This window comes from Sceloporus occidentalis, unplaced genomic scaffold, assembly GCF_023333645.1.
Source record: "Sceloporus occidentalis isolate IW3139 unplaced genomic scaffold, rSceOcc1.0.p SCAF_2, whole genome shotgun sequence".
Taxonomy (NCBI): domain Eukaryota; kingdom Metazoa; phylum Chordata; class Lepidosauria; order Squamata; family Phrynosomatidae; genus Sceloporus; species Sceloporus occidentalis.
The window spans coordinates 38424408-38448210 of NW_028316982.1; the positions used below are offsets into that span (position 1 = coordinate 38424408).

The 23803-nt window shown below is 39.5% G+C and overlaps 1 protein-coding gene across 2 annotated transcripts in view; it reads right to left on the reverse strand.

The window, feature by feature from the left end:
* Positions 1-15521, reverse strand: part of ZBTB38 (zinc finger and BTB domain containing 38) — a 36251-nt gene extending 20730 nt beyond the window's left edge. The window contains exon 1 of one of the 2 annotated variants that reach the window (XM_089509138.1): positions 15299-15521. The gene's annotated coding sequence lies outside the window, so the exon portion shown is untranslated. Of the gene's footprint in view, positions 1-14379; positions 14679-15298 lie in introns of those variants that run through there. The other variant, XM_089509139.1, reaches the window with a different exon arrangement.
* Positions 15522-23803: the final 8282 nt, after the last annotated feature.

Below are 23803 nucleotides of genomic sequence, written 5' to 3' on the forward strand. Positions count from 1 at the left end.
CAGGCCCTGGATGGGGCTCCGCGATTGTGGAGTCCTCCCAGGCCTGGCTGGGGCTTGGAGGACGCTTCCTCCCAAGCCCCAGGCAGGCCCTGGATGGGGCTCCGCGATCGCGGAGTCCTCCAAGGCCTCACTGGGGCTTGGGAGACGCTGTCTCCCAGGCCCCAGCGAGGCCTTGGACAAGGTTTAAAAATGTAGGACCTTTTTTTTAAAATTTCCTGGCCAGGAAACAACCCCCCCCAAAAAAGTCCTACATTTTTAAACCTTGTCCTACATTTCCCCCGTTTTGGAGTTCCCCAGGGATGGCAACCCTAGTAGAAGGATATGCGATTCTTCCCAAGGGCTCCCAAGGGGCCAAAATATTTTCAACATATTTTTAGTGATGCTTTTGAGATCTGCAAGTAACAGGCTCATGGTACATTTCTCTGCTTTCACTGACTGTTCTCATTTCAAACATTAAGGTGATAGATACTCCAGTGATACATATTTCAAGGAGCTGCCTTTACCTTGTTCTTCTGTGGCTGGCATTCATTAGAGCAGGTTGGCAAAATCTATTGTCTGATTATCTCCGCAGACTGATTATCTCAACAGCTTACTTGGTATTGAATTAGGGCCAAGGAGAAACAGAAATCCCTGCTCAGCCATGAGGCTCAGTAAGTAACTTCAGACCAGTCACCTTATCTCAGGGTAGGATACCTCACAAGATTGTTTGGAAGGAGGGAGGAATCGTGAATCTTGTGAAGGGCCTGAGGAACTTCTTAAGCTCTGTAGAGAAAGAGCATTACATAAATATACTAAATAACAAATGCATTTTTCATTAGAAGCATGTGATCTGCTTTTCTTCCTTCCTTTGCATTTTAAATTCTATTTTAGTATTCCCATTGCTGGGGGAAGCATGCTACTTCCCAACTCTGCTTCTGTTTCTGCTATCCAGCTCAATAATTCCCACCGTATGGGGAGAAAGACTTTGGGAATTCACACTGCTGTGACAAACATCTGCTAAAGCCAATTGCTCTCTGTTGGGCAAGACAGCTGCCACTATAAGGGCAGGTAACACCACCTTCTCCTCCTCATCCAAGTTCCAGTAGTCAAGCAGGTGCCAGAGCATTGGGCCTCGTTATGCAAGCACACAGGAACACTTGTCTGGCACTAAATCCCACTGAATCCAAATAAGATTTGCATCTGATTAAATATGCATAAAAGTTTACCAACTTTCTCCAGTCTAGTGACCTATGTCCTTACTTCCCATTATCAAATGTCTAGAAATAATTGAAGATCAAATGAACACTACAGGAAAAGCAGATCCCCTGAATCCCCTGAGAATGTTTCAGTTCTGCAGTCAAGAGTTGGGGATTGAAAAGGTTCAATTTATCCTGTAGTTTATGGCAACCCTGAGGTGAATCTATCATGGGGTTTTCTTTGCAGAATTTTTTCACAGAGGGTTTGCCCTTGTCTTCTAGAATGTGACTTGCCCACGGTCACCTAGTAGGTTTCCATGGGAGAGTGGGGATTTAAATCCTAATTCTAGTCCAACACTCAAACCAATATACCACGTTGGCTCTCTAATCCTGTAGTACATGTGTTCAAATAATCTGCTGTTGTTTCTCAATGTTTAAAAATTAGCTGTATTTGTACATAATGAATCCAGGATCATTTTTGTACAGCATGATTCTTTGGTGCAAGAAAAATACTTTTTGAGAAAGCAAGCTGCTATTGTTCTTTGTGGATGATTCTAACAGCCTCATATTTAGGACTGTGGTGGCCTTTCATAATGATGTTATGAATGGACAATTGTGTGTATTGGCAATACAGTACTTTCTCATTCACACACAGGAAGAGACTACTGGAAAGATAAGAATCGGATGTTGGCCAATGGCAGCATCCATGTTATTACTAGAATGTCTCTACTTACTAATATTTGAGAAAAGGCTGTCACACCTGAGTAAACACAAAGGCATCCTGCATTCTGGTCAAGTGAAAACTCTTTTCTTACCCAGGAAGGAAGTAATATATTACACGTATGTCCATATTTTCTACAATCTTTCTGTGTCTGAAGATTTTGGAATAGAAGGAAACATCATTGATGAACTAGAGGAGAACATTTTTAATCCCCAGAGAGCCACAATATTATGGGAGAGTTGTAGCTTAGTGTTAGAGAACATCCCGTACATGAAGAATTTCCCATTTTCACTCTCTAGTAAAGGGATCAAACAGCTGTTGATGGTTAGATGGGAAATAGCTAGACATGCAGGGGCTCATTTCTCTGTTTTTTGACAAAATGGAAATGGCTGTTTGGGGGGGGGGGGTGTACAAGGTGATTTTTTTTGGTAGCATTAAGAGACATATCAGAGGATAAATAGCTACATGATACATAGATGTCTCCTGATGAAGGACCTAGGCATTCATTTTATAGGCTATACTGGAACCCATTTTCAGAGTGAAGACTAGTATAGGGAGGAAATATTTCCATCTAATTTGAAACAAGCATTAGTAAAACCGCTTTTAAAGAAACCATCCCTGGACCCCCTGATTAGAAACAACTACAGACCAGTCTCCCTTTTACCATTCTTGGGCAAAGTGATCTAGAGGGCAGTTGCCTTCCAACTCCAAGCTGTCTTGGATGAAACTGATTATCTGGACCCATTTCAAACTGGCTTCAGAGTGAGATACGGAGTTGAGACTGCCATGGTCGCCTTAGTCAATGATCTCCGTCTGGGCATCAACAGGGGAAGTGTGACCCTGTTGGTGCTCTTGGACATCTCAGCAGCCTTCGATACTATAGACCATGGTATCCTTCTGGAATGCCTGAGGGAGCTAGGTATTGGGAGAACTGCGCTCCAGTGGTTAAGGTCCTACCTCTCATGTAGATTCCAGATGGTGAGGCTGGGGGATGGCTGCTCCTCTAAGAGAGAGCTAACACCTGGCGTCCTTCAGGGTGCCATTCTATCCCCCATGCTATTTAACATTTACATGAAGCCATTGGGAGAGATCATCCGGAGACATGGGGTGCGATGTTATCAGTATGCTGATGACACCCAGATTTATCTCTCCATGTCTCCAACTGTTACAGCAACTAAGGACAGCATCTCTCCTCTGGATGCTTGCCTAGGGTCAGTAATGGGCCGGATGAGGGAAAACAGACTCAAGCTGAATCCAGAGAAAATGGAGGTACTTGTGATAGGTACCCCAAGTCCAGTGATGGAGATTGTCAACCTGTCCTGGATGGGGTCACACTTCCCCTAAAGGACAAAGTTCGCAGTTTGTGAGTACTCCTGGACTCATCCCTACAGTTATCATCTCAAGTGGATGCGATCGCCAGGAGTGCTTGGTACCAGCTCCGGCTGATACGCCAACTGCGTCCCTACCTGGACCAAAAGGACCTTGAAACAGTGGTACACGCACTGATAATGTCTCATCTTGATTTCTGTAATGCACTTTACATGGGGCTATCTTTGTACCTAGTTCAAAATGCGGCAGCCAGACTGGTCACTCGAACATCTAGGTCAGACCACATGACACCAGTTCTAAAATCCCTTCATTGGTTGCCGATTAGCTTCCAGGCGCAATACAAAGTGTTGGTTATTACCTTTAAAGCCCTAGATGGCTTGGGCCCAAGTTACTTGAGGGAACGCCTCTTCCTACATAATACGCCCCGCACTCTCAGAACATCTGGGAAGAATTTATTAGAACACTCAAAGATCAGATTAACAACAACTTCCCACAGAGCATATACAGCCATAGCCCTTAAATTATGGAGCAACTTGCCAGAAGAGATCCGTCTTATTACTACCTTAGGTGTTTTAAAGAAGGCACTAAAGACGAATCTCTTCCAGCCGGCCAACTCGTCTTATCTTCTATGAAGAACCTAAGAAAACCCTACTTTTGGCTGTGATACTGCATGTTAGGTGATGTTTTTATAGTTCTGAACTATTTTTAAGTGATGATATTTTATTGTAATCTAGATGTTATTGTGGTTCTATGCTTGTTATAGTAGTTTTATGCTTGTAATCCCGCTTCATTGGGATAATCCATTGGGAGGGGCGAGAAATAGAAATAAAATTTATTATTATTATTATTATAGAAATTTTAATAAATAAAAAATAAAATAAAATAAATCCACGTTTATTTAAATCTGCCTGAGAATTCTAAATACCCCTCCTTAAAACTGCCAATACCAGAATGCAACAGGAGGCAGCTAGAGGAGTCAAAGTGGAATATTAGCACTTTAAGAGTATAGTGTGATAAACATCAGTGTCTCACCTTCTTCAGAGGATGCCTTCCCTGATTTGCAACATCCCAGTGAAATCTCCAACTGGTTCCTAGACATTGGCTCTCAACCAGAACAATGTTTTAAAACCATAGCAAGTGTTGAATCAGAACAAAGTCCATTGTTCTGTTCCCAGAATGGCCAACCTGCTATCCATGGGAAGTGCACAACAGGACATGAGTTCTACACAGCTTGTTTTTTCTAGCAACTGGCATTGGGAAACCTCTGGTACTGAAGATAATATAATAATCATGACTGTAGTCATTGCAATCAACAGACTTCCACTCTGAACCACTCTTCATAAGGCAGCAGGAATGAAATAAAAGAGTACTGAAATGAAAGGTGAATTGAAAAGCCTTCTACTGCTGCTTTAAAATCTAGTTATATGTAGGTGTGGTAAATAGGTAAATAGTAAATATGGTAAATAGAAATGCTTCCTGTTAAAAGAGTTGTCAGTAGTCTGCACACCAATGTATTCAGGGTTGTGGAGAGCAAGAGTAATAGGAACTCAGCAATTTCCATGATCACGTCCTGCAGTAAGCTATGTGCATCGTCTTTTCTTTAATAATTCCATAATACCTATTCCTTTGAGAATTTAAAATCCTCTCCTGGGTACTTTCTTGTAAGCATCCCTCTTAGCAAATGCTCCCCCACCCAGTCATGAATTATCATGAGCCCAGAGCTCATGATACAGAAATGCCTTCTGCTGGCTAATATGTATGCACCAGTGCACATCTGCAGCTTTGTTAATTTTCTCTTTATTGCTATGTGGTTGCCAAGGGAACATGCTATGGTTCAGATTAATTCTAGATGAAAACTTGAGTGGTTGCTTATAGTCAATGTTTAAACAGAAAGAATGCTCACTTCTATGCACAGCAGGTGAAGCTCTATGGCAACATCAAGTTATTTTTTACAGTAAGTACAGACTCAAGGGCTATTTTCTAAAATGTAAAGTACATATTCATATATTTTAAATTTTCTTTGTATTGCTACTTTTAAACTGACTTAATCAGATTAAAATATTTCCAAAAAGCAAATGGATGTCAGTGCAGACCCAAGGTCTCAGATATAACAGGGAACAGTGGTTTCTTGTTATGAGAAAAGTAACTTTGAACCTCAGATTCACATTTGTCCTGCTCCCCTCTTATTTTTCTTTATGTGTTTGAAAATTTCTGATTTCTGTTTCAAGCGAACCACAAAAACAAACTTGGGAAACTGTGTTTTAAAAAATAATTGAGAACAAACCAATATCAAAACATGCTTTAAGATCTTGGTTTATTTACAGACCATGGTTCTCCATGTTTGAGGATCATAGGAGATGAGGGTCCACTTAAGAATTAGTGCAACTCTCCCTCATGGCTGTAAATAAGAGGATGTGGGTTGTGAAGTACACACACTTGAGCCTTACTTTGTGGTGGAAAACCATGATTCCCCATTTCATTTTAATGGATTCAGTACATTCAGGAAACCAACTTAAATATCAAATCATCTGATACCAGTTATCAAAACTAAGCAGCTTTTTGATGTTCAGTCTTACAAGCCTGCCTACAAAGATGTTTTGTGCTTTTGACAAATCCATGTGAAGTACCGTGTTTAAAACTGAAGCATGTCTAAGAGTTTGACATTATTTTCTGATTCCAGTTCTGAATACAACTTTTAATGGTATTCGCAAAGTGAATCTTTTGATTACAAATGACCCATCAATATAGTGTCTAATTATTAAGACATTCCACATTACAAAGGAAGTCATGAATGTTCATTTCAACTAGGATTCTGGTGATGGTGGTAGAAATTCTGGCAGCAGTAGCCTGGAGTAAGTTACAGAAATGGAGAAACACGCCACATCCAGCCCATGCATTGTGTCTTCCCTAACTGTTCCATATTAGAAGAAGGAAACAAAACTCTTCCTGCTTTAGGTAGGACTAACCTTACTACCTTTTTGAGACGTAGGGTTGTGAATGCAATTGAGGTTATATGTTTATGCAGAAATGATCATGTAAGAGAATGGTGGAGAAAGAGGCCAGAGTGAGATTACTGAAAAGCAGTAATGTGTAGTGAATGGTGTTAGAGTTGTACTGAAGATGGTTGAATTTAAGTTGCATCTTTGTCTTGCAGTTTGACACTGGTATAACTGCCATGGCTCAATACTATGGAATTCTGAGTTTGTAGTTTCTGGGGTTTGTAGTTTGTTGGTTTTTTCTGTCAGAGAGCTTTGGTGCCACAACAAACTACAAATCCCAGGATTCCATCAGAGAGAACCATGACAGTAAAACTGTATTAATTCTGCAGTGTGGCAGCAGCCTAAATGTCTCCTCAAACAAGAAATTCGTTGATCAACATTGGAGAGACTACTTTCTCAGGCTGATCTAATTTGCAGGACTGTTAATGGGTGGAACTGGATACCGTGATTCATGTTGCTTTGGATTGCTTTGAGGAGGAATGGGATGCAAATGTAATAAGACAAAGATGCAACATATTCAAAGTATGGCCACATCCTGGTAGGAAGTGGTAAATAATTATACAATGCAATTACTGCAACATACAAATAATTAGTTTCTAAATCCCTCAGCAATATAAATTAAACACTTCTATATGGCTGGTCTGATTTCATGATTTCTGCTGCAAATATATTGCTGGAGAATGGAAGCCTTATGAACTATTACCAGCTGTTGCTGAGCTTTCAGCAAGCTATAGTCAGTGTAAACCACAGTTTGTTGAGTTCAAATGAAATGACCAACTTTGGCTTGCCCCCAAATGGAATTTTTCTAATCTAGATGAAAGAGGAAAGGGGAAGAAGGAGAATCCAAATCCATCCTAGTCATGCTGATACTTATAAGCCATGGTTTAATTTTACCTGTCTGTTCAGCCTTCGTGGCAAAACAGTTTGCAGTTTTGCATAATTGGAACACTTGAATATACACAGGTGATGTTTCTTTATTTCTGTTCTGTAAAAAGTTTCACATGCTCATTTCTGCAAGTCAAGCTACTGTTCAGAATTGATGCTCAGGCAAGGCTATAAGGTTTTGTTTGTTTGTTTGTTTGGGATACCATGCAACACAGAGAAAAATAAAGGAAAAGTGGGGGGAGAGAAGAAGAATGATGCAAAAAAGGAGAAAAACAAGCAGATATGTGACTGCAAAGATACCTGAGGGGGCATTTAGTAGAAAAGAAGGGAATATTGGAAATAAGAGAGAGTGAGAAACAGGTTACATGTTATGAAGTACAAAGGAACAAAGCCCAAGGAGGCCAACAGAGATGGGCTACAGAAAGACCTCTGATGGTGCTGAAAGAGAAAAGGAAATGTGCTATGAAAGTGAACAGAAAATAGATTCAAATAAAGAATGGACTGAATTGCAAAGTTTGGTTCAATGGTGGGAGAGCTGTGGCCCTCCAAATATTTTACACTGTAACTCTCATCAGTCCCAGACATAGTCAAGCAGTTACATCTCCCACACCTCTTGTTTAGTAAATTGATGAACCCAGTAAAACATTTTAACCAACTGAAAAGTTTAATTGGCCTATAGAACTAAAATGTTTCATTTATTTTAATGGCAGCATTTATTTATGTATTAAAAAACTGTGGATGGCCATCTTGGAAAACACATTCCCACCTGTGTGAAAAAGAAGCTAAAGGCCTCAGCTGTTAAGCTTGATCTGATTTTTGGAGGCATACACTCCAAAAAACAAGCAAAGCTTCAAATATCTATACAGTGACACACGGCATTTGCAAAGCACAAGATGAGCTTGAAACCCTAGCAGAGGCAAATAAATGACTTTATAGGCATAATGAAGACCTGGTGGGATGACTCCTATGATTGGAATACTACAATTGCAAGGTATAACCTATTCAAAAGGAATAGATGTGTCAGAAAAGTAGTAGTAGAAGCATTATATGTCAAAGACAAATTCAGTTATATAAAAATCCATGAGAGTGAACAAAATGGACCAGTTGAGAGCATTTGAGTAAAAATAAATGGGTTAAAAAATACTTTTCAACATTTTTATCAGTGACTTAGATGAAAGAGTGGAGAGAATACTTATCAAGTTGCAGATCACACAAAACTGGGAGGAGTGGTTAAAACATTGGAAGATAGGAATAGAATTCAGAATGACCTAGATAAACTAGAAAATTGAGCAAAAAGATATAAAATGAAATTCAGTAGAGGCAAATTCTACATTTAGAACACAAAAACCAAATGCACAGGTATAAGAGTGAGAGAGAAAAGGCTCAGCAGTTCCACGTGCAAAAAAGACTTTGCATTATTGTTGATCTTAAGTTGAACATGAGCTCGCAGTGTTATGCTGCAACCAAGAAGGCAAATCCTTTTTTTAGCCTGCATTAACAGAAGCATAGTTTACAAGTCCATTGTTTTCTGTGCTGGTCAGGCCTTATCTGGGATACTACATTCAGTTCTGTGTGCCTCATTTTATGAAAGTTATAGACAAGTTGGAACAGGTTCAGAGAAGGGCAACAATCATATGAGGCATGGAGGGCAAAATCTATGAAGAAAGGTTGGAAGAGCTGGGCTTATTCAGCTTGGTGAAGAGAAGACTGAGGGATGACATTATTGCACTCTCAGTACCTCAAGGGCTGTCACAGAGAGGAGGGAGCAAACAGAGGGTGGGAAGCATGCATGTATGAACGCCTGGCACGCTTCCTTACTGTCATGGAATCGTCAGCTCCCTCTAGCATCATGGAATTGTTCAGGGAGAGTGAATTTCCTCTTAATGCAAAATTTCCATTAAGAGGAAATTCACTCCCCCTGAACGATTCCATGACACTAGAGGAAGCGAACGATTCCATGATGCTAAGGAAGCGCACCAGGTGTTTATATGCGTGAGCTTCCCCAACGATCCAGGGACATTTGACAGACAGTAAACCCTAGTCTGATCATCTTCTATGAGTCTATGGATTAGGCAGGAGCAATGCCTTGCTGGCTCCTGCTAGCAGGAGGTGGGACGGGGAAACAACATTCATTTTTTTAAAAAAACACTTCTTTTTTACAAAGTGAGCAATAGGAGGGAACAAACCTTCCATTTAATAACTTTCTAGGGTTGGTTTAGTATCCTTCTAGGGATGTGGATCTATAATCTCCTCTCCATTATTAAAGCTCTGGTGCTGGATGGGTATGGGAAGGATTTTCTCTCAGGACAGAGAGGAAAAATCCAGGATTGGATCTACTCCTCCAGAATTAGAGTTCTTTGAATGATTTTGAGGTAGGGAAATTTTCTCTGGGACGCTCTCCTTGGGGAACAAAATTACACTGTAAAATACATTAGCGCTTGCCCAGGATTTGTTTAATCCAGTGATTTCCAACCTTGGTTTCCCAGATGTAAATGAACTACAGTTCTTATCACCCCTGGACAGAATGCCTGGTAGTCAAGGGCAATAGGAATTGTAATCATCTGTAGAACCAAGACTGGAAACCACTTTTTAAACTGTCCTAGTGAAAATGTTACTATAATGCTTTTCAGTTGTTGATATAATGGTTCAAACCACTTGCTTCAATTAAAAAATAGTGGTGGGAGTGGTGATGATGATGGTGGTGATGGTGATGATGATAGTGACAGTGTGACATTCAGAGAAATTTGAACAGTACATACCTGAATTTAACCATATTGCCTGGACTGGTAATGTGGGAAAACTAGAAGTGGTATGTTATTCCAGGATGAATGTTTGAGTTTGACCATGAATAGATTCACTGATTATGGCTTTGTTTTGTGTGAACAACAACAGAAGGAGATAGAGAAACAATTTTAGAGACAGAAATTTATATTCACACAAGAATTTGGGAAACAGACAAGTATCGTTATATCGTCATTACTGACTAATATCCTTCTTCATAGACTGATTTTTTTTAATCTATTGGGAACCAATTGTTGTTGGGTTTTTTTAAACAAATAGTTTCATACTTTCATAGTGCTGATCACTCTTCCCCATTCTGGAGACCCAATGACCAAATTATCTATGAATGATAGGAGTTGTAGTTCAACACATCTGGAAGGCACCAATTTGAGAAAGGATGATATAGTTCATTCTTTTCCCTGCACCTTTTCTATTTTCCTGCTTTAGCACTGGTTCATTCAGAATCTTTTCATATGTGTTCTGTCTTGCTTCACTGTTTCCTACAGCCTTATATATACCACTACTTTTCTTCAATCAGCTTAAAGTAATATGGCAGTAACCAAGCAATAGAAAATTGCATCCTGCTTCTGAGACTTGACTTAAAGTTGCTAGTATTGTCTTTAAAAAAGGAGAAATAACCAAATCCGTGTGTGTGTGTGTGTGTGTGTGTGTGAGAGAGAGAGAGAGAGAGAGAGAGAGAGAGAGTTTGGGCACTTAAGCACTAGGTATTGAAATAATGTATGTTAGAATAATGACAGCACAGGATCACTTCACTGTGATGTGCTGCATGATGGGGTGAGCTCCTGTCACTAGTCCCAGTTTCTGCTAATCTAACAGTTCGAAAGTATGCAGATGCAAGTAGATAGACAGGTTCCAGTTCTCAGATGGAAGGTAACAGCGTTTGGTGCAGTCATGCTGGCCACATGACCACCAGAGCAGTCCTTGGACAATGCTGGCTCTTTGGCTTAGAAATGGAGATAAGCACCACCTCTACAGTCAGTTACAACTAGACATTAATGTCAAGGGACTACCTTTACTTTTACTTTTACCTTTATATTAGAATCATGATGGCAGAAGATCACTTCACACTTGAGAAAAAGGAGCACTTGGGGATTTTCAGCCATTACTAAGCTAAATTACAAGGGTAGTTAATGGAGTCCTAGGTATTTTCACAGGGCCTTGGAAGTATTGCCTAGCAGTCAGGGAGCATTAAAATAGTTCCCTCTTAATCCAGACTTCTTGTATAAAAAGGGTCACTTCTGTTCAACCAAGTATATTTTGCTTTTGCTAATCCTCCATTTTGTAGATCCAGTTATTTCAGCTGCTCATGCCAACACTACAAGGAAATATATCTACTGTGCAGTCCCATGCCTTTTGACTTGGCCGTAAGTCCTTCTGTGTACAGTCAGGCTTACTCCCTTGTAAGTGTATTTAGTGCAGCCTGAATGGCCTTTTAAGTGTATTAAGCAATAATATTCAGCTGCGTATACAGTGGTGTTTAGGGACGAAGCCGAAGAGCAGTGCCATTCTAGAAAGTTGCTAAAATATATTGAGGTGTCAGGATAGAACAAACTGTCATCTACAGTTCACCACCATTTTATACTCTTTTTCTTTATGGTTCACAATCTGGTAAGGCAGGCCAGTATAATTTTTTCAGTGTTATGGAATGAGAGTAGAGAAATATAGGTCAACACAATGGTACCTTGTACATGGTTGTGACTGAGAGCAGACTTCAAATAAAAACTCTCCATTTAAATGTATTCTTCTTATATACCAGATACCAGAGTATCTGGTATATAAAAAGAGGACTTTGGATTAGAAAATCTGCAGTGTTATTGCCATCTACTCTAAAACCTCATAGCCAAAACAAATATTTTTTCTGACCCTGAACTGTGCCACACCTTGTTAGCAATCATGTAAAATATTTAAATTTTGATAACTAAATAACATTCACAGATAATCAATTATTACAGCATAAGATCCATTTTTCACAAATACAAGATATGAAGACAGAGACAGAGACAGAGAGATGCACATTTGATTGTTTCAAAAAGGGGTCAAAACCAGCCATAGTGAAATTAATTGGTGGAAGTATGAGGAAAGAGGAGGAAACGTAGTTTGTAATTGTTTGCATCTGGTCCTGTTGAAATGATTAACAAAAGGACTTAAAACTTTCAGCACTGTTTTTAAAATAATTCCATGTAGGAAATGGGAAGCGTAGCCATGAAAGAACTAAACAAGATCCTAACGTGTGAAGATGTACAACAGACCACTGGAGTCAGAATCATCTAAACCATTACATTATCCATCACCATGTACAGATGTGAAAGTTGGATGGTGAAGACACCCCACAGAATGAAAATAGACTCATTTGAGATGAGATGAAGGAGAGTGCTGAAGATACGATGGACACCAAAAAGACAAACAAATAGGTTCTTGAACAGAGCAAGCCTGAACTTTCTCTAGAAGCAAAGATGACAAAACTGAGGCTGTTGTACTTTAGCCACATCATGAGAAGGCCTGAATCATTAGAAAGCACAATAATGCTAGGGAAGGAAGAAGGCAGCAGAAAGAGAGGAAGACTTGCACGCCAAATGGATAGACTCAAAAGTGAGATCACAGGCTTGGATTTACAGGACCTAAGCAGAACAATGAAGGTCTTGGAGATGCCTCATCCACAGGGTTGCCATGAGTCGTGGTAGACTCAAGGGCAGTTAACAGCAATAGTGAAAAAATAATATGCATGATAGCACCAAGAAGCTAATGTTTAAGAAATGAATTACCAAAACCACGTAATCATAATTGTTCAGCTGCAGGCAATGAAATCAATACTATTATCAGTTTTATTTCTTGCACTGGAAAGTAGTTTTTGAAAGAACTTACAAAAAACAGAATGGGAAAACTTCAGTTTGTAGTACATTGATCAAATATCACCATTTTGGAATCTATGACAGAAATATTGCATTTTTGTAATACTGAACTGGTGAGCTTCAGGAGTGAAAAAGTAAAAGTAGTATTGTATCTGTAAAATTGCTTTGTTATTTCATATTGAGCCTATGGATCTATTGTTGATTATGATCCACACTTCATCTTTATTAACTCTGAAGTCGGGAATATGAAAAGAAAATGGCTACCCTGCTGAAAAATATCTTTGCAGTGAGACATACCCCTACTGGAGGGAAAGGAACCATGTTTTATGAAACTATATGAAATGTGAAGTAGTGTTGAACAGTACATTAAATAGATTTGGTTTCTGTGGATACTATTAGAAATGGCAAGTGAAATGCTTTTGAAAAAATGTTATATTTTGAACTTGCATTAGTGTCACCACAAGCCGCAAAATTGATAATCTCACCCCCCCTATCATTTTAGGAGACATTCAAATTGACTGTACTGACGTGTTTTGTTCAGTTCTATCTGCCACAATTACTAATTATTGTTTAATGAAACAATGGTTAGAGGAAAGATTTAAACATTAATATTTTGTCAGCAGCCCATAATTTTTAGCGATACCTGTATAATAAGAAAACCAAATTACTGTTTCAAATTAACATATATGTATCATGTGTATGTCCTTATGAACTATGTCATACAGATTACTTGAAGTAATCAGTCAGAGGGAGAAAAAGAGGATTTGGCTATGGACAGTGCTAACATCTCACATCACGCAAGGAATATAGCTACTGAGAAATGTAAGATGAGATCATTTGCAATTTGGAATTAAACAATAATTCCCTTTGCATCCTTGTCATTGCATCCTCTAATATGATTTGGTTGCCAAGGAAACAGGCTTTGGCCCGATGTTAATATATATATATATATATATATATATATGAAAAAAGATATATTCTGCATCTATACAAGAATGATTTAAAAATAACTTGCAGTTAGAGTGGTATACTGATACATGTTTAGTTTTTATAAGCCATATCTTTTCATACTCAGTTCAAGGTGACAAGGATATTTTTAGGTGTTTCTTTAAAATACCTGACATTTTAATCTCTCTCTGTCTCTAATCAAATACATGCTACTTAATGTCAGCAATCCTTATAAAAGGACAGTGAAGGTTAAATATGTTTCCATAATAAACGCCAAACGACCGTTTTCTATGACTGAATTTTAATATTTTAATTTTTATAGCTATAGCTACAACTTACAGTTTTTCATCTTAGTGAACAACCTATTCTTTATTTTTGTATTTCACTTGAAATATGTCATACAGGACATTGGACTTGGGAAAAATTCTTTGTGGCATAAGCGGTGCCACGCCCTGGTTATCTAGCAGACATAATATTTTAAAGTTCACATTAAAGGTATATTTTTAAAGCAGTCAAGGTCTACCCTCAAATCAACATGTACAGTTCTAGAATTTAGAATGGGATCCTTAAATGAAATGTTTAACAGATTCCCCAGTCATTTCCAGTTTGCATTTCCTACGTTGGTATCATGGAACGAAAGTCAGGAAAAAAACATGCATATCTCCACCTACCTGTATATATGTCTTAATGAAGTCTTAGCATGGTATTCCACCAAGCCATTTGTATTTAAAGTGATGGAGAGACACTGAAATCTTGGTCGTCCCCCCAAAAATAACCAGAAAACCTCAGAACCTCTTTTCAAAAATGGCTTGCTTGAATGGACGGTGATCAAGATAACTGAACTTATCAATGGGAAGGAGAGAACTGTGGCAAGGGAGGGGGCGAGCAGGACATGTCCTCATCCAAGGTGGGCTTTTTTAAAAATCTGCAGTAAAAGGGTTTCCTTTCCCCTTCTGTTTAGGTTCAAGGCTTAAAGATGACCCCCCGCAAAGGCCAGCTTGTCATAGTTGCTGGAAATTAGTCTACTGCTATCCTTGCTTGGGGAAAAAAAACCTCAGCAACCAAAGCCCCATTGCACAAGCTGCACACAGACTGCGTAAGAGTTAAAAATAGATTGGACGTCCCTGCATAATAAATATGCCAGTTTCAAGGGGTTTAATTTGATATTGCCATTAATTAACAATACAACATACATTATTTAAATAGCAATAGAGGCAAGAGTGTCGCCATCTAGAAAAAGAGTTTGCTTATCATATATAAAAGAGAGAGAGAGAGAGAGAGTACTGGTTTTGAAATGCAATGATAAACATACAAATCACTACGCTAAAAATGAAATAGAATTCTAAAGGTGGCTGCTGAATAGCTTTGCCCATCAGGAAGCCCAAGTCTTCGCTTACAGTATGCTATGGCACACATACCATTTACACCCTCCCACCAGAAATCCTAGGCATGGTATAATGAATTCTGTTTCTACAGCATGCACACGGCACAAGCAGCATTCAACCTGCCTGCCATTTTAGGCTTGCAGCAGGATGATACACACTACATCAGCATATATCTGGTAAGAGGAACAGCAAGGGACTTGCTCACCTTAAATGCAGTATCAGAATCTGATTAATGTTGTGAAGTGACATTGCAAATCAGCTACCGAGTCTTAAAGCAACTGGAAGGGAGGGAACAAAGGAAGAAAAAAATGTCATCTACTGATGATGCAAGATGAATTGTTACTGTGCACTGTTCAGCGAAGCTCTGTGTTCGTCAGTGATACTGTTGTAAGGATTTCAGTTTCTGTAGCAAAAGCTGTCTCCAGAATGACTGTCTTCTTCTATCAAGAAAAACAGAAGATGCTTTTTGCCTCTTGGAGGGAGGGATGAATAGACTATCTTCAGAAATATCCTCTGGATGAAAGAAAATTTCATATAGTACGTATTAGGTTGTAGATATGTAGCGCTATAGCTGTGTTTTCTTTATTTTCCGAACCAATGCCTTTTTGCTTTCATTGTTGTTGCTTGTGTTATTGTTGCTTTCAAGCATATAAAAGTCAAAACTACAATTGCTTAAACTCTAATTCTGTAGTGGATTATCAAAAAGATGAGCATATTGACAAAATCACAAGTGCAGAGGAGTCTGGCTTGCTGCAGAATCAGCTGTCTGCATCTGTGCTGCACCATGCTTAACCACAAGCAAGGTTAGAGCTAAATATATCTGCAAGGCATAAACGGAAGCTATTTTGCTGTACACAGATTACGTTACAAAGTGCTCGTCCATCCTTAAGCGCATATGACTGCCTATTAGAAAATGTTGTGCCGCGATTCCCTGCATTGCTGTACGTACGCAGCAGTAAAAGACCATAAAGACTGCTCCTAAACATAGTGACCTAAATAATGCTAAGATGACTTAACTCGCACACATACCTTCCCCACTGTCAAAGCAGTGAAATGTAACAAGGACAGTCTAATCAGCCTGAAAGCAGAGACTTCACTATAGTAAGAATTCCAAACTACAGTACACTGTAAGTTCCCATCTTATGTTAAAGGTGAGATGCAGGAATTTCTTTCTTTCTTTCTTTCTTTCTTGTTAATGTTATTTTCCCCTCAGAGGGTTTTATTACCTATGCTTGCAGAGTGTCATTCTGATATCATGGAAGTCAATGTAGGTACTTAAGTATGGATTGTTTTAAAGATCCATAAATGAACAAGCTATTAAAATACAAAATTCATTTAAGCAACAGCAAAAGCATACATGTTTGCACGGATTTCCTTGAAATGGCTATTGCTCTTACTTTGAAGATTGAATAACATGTTATTTGGTTTCGCTGTATAAAAGAAATTTCTGGTATTTAATACAGAAGATAAAGGATGACAATTGTGTGAATTAGATTAAAATAAAAAATAAATCATGATGGGAGGGGAGCCTTCCATGTTCCTAAAAGAAGCTTAAAACGCATTCAATGCATAAGACTGAGAAAATAGAGTAAAAAGGAGTATAACTTAATTTTTTTTTCAAATGCATAGAATGTGACCCTTTCTTCCTTTATATTCAGTGCCAGCATTTCCCCAAGGGGGGATATTAGGAAGGAAGGGAACAGCTTGCTCTGCCAGGACTGCATTCCCTTAAGACTGAAGCATTGGTTAAAACAGAAAGAAACATCTAAAAACCTACCTGGTTACACAATGGTCAAATTCTTTCCTTCTACAATATGCCACTGTCGTTCTTCTTCACTGCATCCTCACGCCTCGTCACTTCACTCCATGACCAACACACAAAAATTGGGATTTTGCATAACAGTTTTACATATTTCTAATTCACTGGAAAATTCTTTGTGTGCCTTGCAAATCCTTGTAATCTTACATATGCAATGATACATATGATATGCTATGAATGGTTGATTAATTTAATGAAAAAGCGATTTTACTACAAATTTCTGCATCCCACAAGGAATGCTCAACAATAAATATGGCTGCATCCTCAACACATTTCTTTCTGGATTAGCTGTAAGTATGGCTGGCAATCTAGAGTATACAATTAAAAGGATCCCACTTAAATAACGAAGAAGTGCTATATAAGTAACATTTAATAGAATTCCAGTCATAATATTTGTGGATTGTCAGTTCCATTTATATGGTTTATTCAACAGTGAATTATATCTCAATACTATATGTGTCTACTCAGAAACTATGAGGTTTATTCCCAGGGAAATGGAAATAAGCTACAGTCCAACCATGAAGACATTTATAATACTGCACATTGATTTTTATCTGTCTTATTTTTTATTTCTAAGGTTTTCCCCCTGATTTTGTACACTGTGTTATGAGAGAATACCAAAGATTCATCCAATCCAGTATTTTAATTTTAAAAAAACTAGCTTCTCTTTCCAAAAGCATGACATCAGTCAAATGGCAACAGAAGACATGACACAACCGTTTTATTGCAAAATAAGCATTCTTTTCCTGAGGTCATGATGATACCCACAGTTTTACTGCAATACACTCAGTTAATATTTTGAAACTAGGAAATATATTCTAAAAGGTCATGACAAAATTCCAGATGACAATAATGATTTAGGATTTTGTAACCTCATCAGAGTGATTATGGTCAGCAGGTGCTTATACATATGAATGTATGGCTGCACTATTGTACGTCTGCAGCAGCAGAAGCCACATACTCTTACACACCCTTTTTCTCTATATACTTGACATTTAGTGAAATAGTCACGCAGTTTACAAGAGAATCAAGATCAGTGCTGTACCAGGATGTGTCAACTTTGTGATTAGATCATAAGCAGATATGAATAGTGTGGCAATCCAGGAGGTTTGTGAGTGTGGGAAGTAGTGAGTGTGGGAAGCAACTCACCTTGGAAGGAGATCTGGATAGTCAGGAAGAGGCCAAAATAAGAACATGCATATTGACCAATCAATAAATGATACCATAAAGAACTGTGACATTTGAATGGACTATGTTACAGAATGAAAGAATCTGGAGGGGTCAGTCCTGGAAAAGTATCACCACTGGTAGTAATAATCTGTAATGCAGGGAGGGGGGACCTCTAACCATTAGGTCTAACTTGGTTCCAGTCCAGCATGAGCAGGGTTCTCACATAGGTAAGTCATGGTGAGAGCAAAACCAGATGTCCTGGGAAAGCGGTCAAGGAGGCTAATAACAACACACAGCTCTAAACAATGTTCAGAACTTAATGCAGTCCAGCAAAGCAAGCAAGAGAGACCAAGAGCACAAACCAAGAGAGTTGTGATAGATCCAAAGTCCAGGGTTCCAGAAAGTGACGAGACGTGTAGGCAAATCCAAGGACAAGAAATCCAGGGATACAAGGAAACCAGCACGGTTTCCAGCCAGGAAACAGGGGAGGTCAGGATCAAGCAAGCTTTCGCAGGGAAGCTCAGATAATCTCAGATACTGAGGCAGACATTCTGCACCTGTTTAAATTCCCAAGCTTCAGGAATCTAGCTGCTGTTGGTTTACGCCGGAGGCCCTCCCTTTCTGCTCATCAGTGGCTGAAGGTAAATACTGTAGGTGCTGCTGTCCTTTCTCCTCATCCATGCCTGAAGGTTCTGCTGCCTGGAGGCTTGTCTGCTGAGCCTCCTGGGAGGCCACAGGCTCTGCTGGATCTGGTAGAGCAGAACTAGGGCCAGGCTCAGACTCAACTTTAGTTTCAGGCTCAGGTTCCAGTGAAGGCTCTAGCCCAGCCTCTTTGTCCTCAAAGTCCTCAACTTGGCTGGGCATGACACTAGTACTTTAACTAAGGGGGCTATTAGGGCTATGGCATCATGTGAGTGAGTGTCCATAATCTGGCCTATTTTGGATCAAATGGATGGGAATATGGTCCAGGATCTGAAACAAATAGGATCTGAAACTGTTTTAATAGACAAAGTATGTACTACAAAAGTTTTTTTTATTTTTTGGTAAGGCCCAGGTCTTGTTTCCCCCCATCATGCTTTATAATTTGTTAACAAATTACACCATACCATCTTGTGTTTATTTTTTTTATTTTTTTGGTGCTTTCTGTCAGCAAAAGGTATAAAATACAATCCCTTGTAACTATTTTCTCTTATAAAGCAGTTGTACTGTTTGGTTCATAGGATATGCAGTGTAACTATGAGACAGATTCTACCCTGCCGGGTGAATTTGCTGGCTTAAAACACCACCAGCTATTAAGGAGAAAGGAATAGCTAAAATTAATTGCTACACCAAAAAAGATTATTTGGCCATCTAGATTCATATTACATACTCTTACAGCTCATATGAAGGATAATAGATTGATACTCTGACTGGTGACGCTCTTCCACACTAAGCAGTAGTGCTATAATTTCATTTTAATGGCTTTGGCTGAATCATATGGAATGCTGGTGTTTATAGTTTCCAGCTGAGAATTTTAAATGCTGGTATTTGCAGTCTCTGGTTGAGAATTCTAATTTCCTCTTCCTAAAATGCAAATCCTATGATTCCACAGGACTGAACCATGGCAGTTGAAGTGAATCAGAGTGCTATAATTCTGCAGTGGTCTTTCACATCATCTGCTACCTGATCTTTTAAGTGTAGATGGTGGGAACTGAACCTGAGATTTTTTGAATGTAAAACATGTGCTCTGCCACCATACTGTGGCCACTTCCCTTTTTTGGTGCTGTGTAACAACCCACTGGGTGACCTTGGGTAAGTCACATGCTCTCAGCCTCAGGGGAAGCCAATGGCAAACCTTCTCTGAACAAATCTCGCTAACAAAACCCCATGATATGGTGACCCTAAGGCAAATCTAAGTCAGAAATGACTTGAAGACACACAACAACAACAACAACAACAACAACCAGCCTGCCACTGAAACATGTTCTTCTTGCTTTGGCTTGAATAAGTTGGGATAGTGATGTTGGCTGGGACATTTGATATATGAGGGAAAAATCTAGCAAATGCCACACATTTATTTTATTTTTTTTATGGGGAGGAAATCCACTTCTAATAATGCACACTCTCTAACATTTCACAATTAAAGCTAGAACATGAGTGGCTGAGCCATAGCAGAGTGTGGACAAACATGTGTGGTCAGGCAACAAGAGGGCAAATGTTATTCATGATCAGTATGACCAGACATCCTCCTTTTCCAGGACACGTCCTACATTGAAATTCCAGGAGGAATTTCAAAACGTTCTCCATTTTGAGCATGACTAAGAAGCATAAATTTATATTAGTATTGGTGTTTTTGGCTGTTATTTTGTAATGTCCTAAATTTTCTTGAATGTCCTGTTTCTTCCAAGAAGTCTGAAGTTATTCATCCACTCAAGCACCTTACTTCAAAAGGGTATGTTAGCAATGGGGTGGTAGTTGTCACATTCTCTGGGTCTGGAGATATCCTCTTCAGAATATGATGTACCAATATCTCCTCCAAGGCTGGAAGCGTCACCCACAGAAGTGCTGAACTCCTCAGAAGTGACACAGACTTGCAAGAAACAAAGCAAAACTCAACAAAAGAGTCCATTAAATAAATCCTGTTAGCTTTAATATTCCCAATGAAATAAATTAAACTATATGACTTAAAAGGGCTGATGAAAATTAACATCCTCCATGTTAATATTTTACTAAATGAACTTTGATGTTTTGCCTTATATATTTTTCATCCAAATCAGTTTAGTACTCAAATTTGGTTTTTATCATGCTTTAAAAAAAATAAATATCGTAGGTCTTTTAAAAACATGAATTCCAGGTTAAGTGATTGCACTACATTTGCTGCAACCTGTCACTTCCTTCAAGAGCGAAACAAATGTCTCATCTCTCAGAACAGTTCCTGATCTCCATATTGCCAGTTGCTTGCATATCATAGGGAACGGCAAGGTGGTATCTTCTCAGGCTTTTAGCTCTCCTGGTCTTTTCAAAGCAGTCAAATAAAATATTCTAATCTAGCATGATTTCTGGGGAGTGTTAACATATTCATTAAAATAAACCTAACACCTCTTAGTCAGAGCTGTCACGTAAGACTGTGCTTCTGTTCCTATAACAGATGTACCGAAACCTATTTGGCAGGCCTGAAGGTTGCTGGCTACAGAAAATAAATTCATTGCACCTGTCAAGATACGTGGCTCCTCAGAACACAAGTCATGGGCGGTAGACACCACTAGCATCTTGTTCAAAATGATACTTGTTAGCTCAAATTACCATTAAAGAGACAGAACTGAAATTCTCGCTTAAGATTCCAGATTCTGTTGACAAATGCAAACTACAGTTATTTTAGTGCCAGTATTTTGGCAACATTAAAAACCACCAAGAACCTGTTTTACACATGGAAATTTATATTTATAGGTTGACACTGTGGTAATCTCTTACAGACATTCTTGGTATGCTCATTCAGGCTTCTACACCCAACCTATGTGTGTATATCACATACTTTGTACAAGGTCTTTGGATCTGGGGACTCTGATGCTACACTCCTTCCCCAGATTTGTCTATAAGGAATCAGTGCTCTAGAGATGCTCCTGATCAGGAGAGTTGCACTGTCATGGTTCCTATTAGATCAGTGGTTCTTGACTTTTGGTCCTCCAGATTTTTGGACTTCTGCTCTCAGACATCCCTGCCAATATGGCCTATGGTCAGGAATTCTGGGAGCTGAAGTCCTGCAAATTTGGAGGGCCAAAGATTGAGAATGCCTGTATTAGAACATCATGAGCAGAACTACACAAAGCGGTCTTCACTGACAATACTTTGGTCACTTCTGGAACTTGACAAAAGAGTGCTGATAGCCCATAATATCCAGGTGATGCACTAAGGTGGTCTAAGAAGGCTAGACAAGGCTGTACAAAACAGACAAGTGATCTGGATGTCACCTTACCCTGAGCCAGGGTAGAAGGCTAGTGAAAAGAAGACAGTTTAAAGGAAGCAGCTTGAAAGAGATGGGGAAAAATCACAGAAAGATCAGACTTTGGACTGTGTGAAGCAGTGGTAGGTAATTACCTGGAGTTGGGGGTACATTTGTCCTCAATGGGAACTTGGAGGGATGCACTTTTCCTCCCTGTGGTTTGCTGTAAACCCCCCCCCCTCAAAGTTTAAATTATTTGGCCCCCAAAGGCCTCCCATCTCCCCAAAGTCCTTTCATGTGGTGAGCATTCTGCCATATTTTATTTGGAAACCCTGGGCCATTTTTATGCCCAGGAGAGGGCTTTTTAACCACAAGAAGTCAGCCAGAAATCAACTTCTGATAAACGTCCTCTTGCAGAAAGGGAAGTCTTTCCAGGCCAAAAATGGCTGAAGGCTGTGCAAAATCTTGATGTGTAGGGCATATCTCGGAAAAAACAAAAATGAGGGAAGGGTTAAATGGTGGGAGCCCCTAATGGCCTTGTGCACTGCATATGGCTGGTGGGCCCCAATTCCCCCACCTCTACCATATTGTTATGACTTGCCCAAGGTTACCTGGTTGCTTCCCTAAAGCAGGGGTGGGAATACATCCATCCAGATGTTACACTACAGCTCTCAGCATTCTGGCTGGCATGATGGAGTCCAACAACTTTTGGAGGACTGCATGACTCCTACTCCTGCTCTACAGGTTTAACATTAAACAGAGAGTCTGTGAACATCTAGAAAGCAATGCCATAATCACAAAAAGTCAACATGGGTTTCAGAGAAACAAGTCATGCCAGACAAATCTGATCTCTTTCTTTGATAAAATTACCAGCTTGGTAGATGAAGGGAATGCTGTGGATATAGTATATCTTGATTTCAGTAAGGCTTTGACAAGGTTCCCCATGATATTTTTGCAAACAAGCTTGTAAAATGCAGGCTAGACAAAGTAACTGTTAAATGGATCTGTAATTGGTTGACCGGCTGAACCCAAAGGGTGCTCAACAATGGCTCTTTTTCCTCCTGGAGGGAAGTGACCAGTGGGGTCCCACAGGGCTCTGTCCTGGGCCCAGTGTTATTCAACATCTTTATCAATGACCTGGATGACAGAATTGGGAGCACACTTATCAAATTTGCAGATGACACCAAATTAGGAGGAATAGTTAATACTCCAGAGGACAGGACCAACATTCAAAATGATCTGAATAGACTAGAAAGCTGGGCCAAAGCTAACAAAATGAAATTCAACACAGAGAAATGTAAGGTACTGCACTTAGGGCAGAAAAATGAAATGCACAGATATAGGATGGGAGACACGTTGCTGAATGAAAGTACCTGTGAAAGAGATCTAGGAGTCCAAGTAGACCATAAGTTGAACATGAGTCAACAGTGTGATGCGGCAGCTAAAAAGGCCAATGCAATTCTAGGCTGCATCAATAAAAGTATAGTGTCTAGATCAAGAGAAGTCATAGTGCCACTGTATTCTGCTCTGGTCAGACCCCACCTGGAATATTGTGTCCAGTTCTGGGCACCACAATTCAAAAAGGACATTGAGAAACTGGAGCCTGTCCAGAGGAGGGCGACTAAAATGGTGAAAGGTCTGGAAACCTTGCCCTATGAGGAACGACTCAGGGAGCTGGGGATGTTTAGCCTGGAGAAGAGAAGGTTAAGAGGTGATATGATAGCCCTGTTTAAATATTTGAAAGGATGTCACATTGAGGAGGGAGCAAGCTTGTTTTCTGCTGCTCCAGAGAACAGGACCCG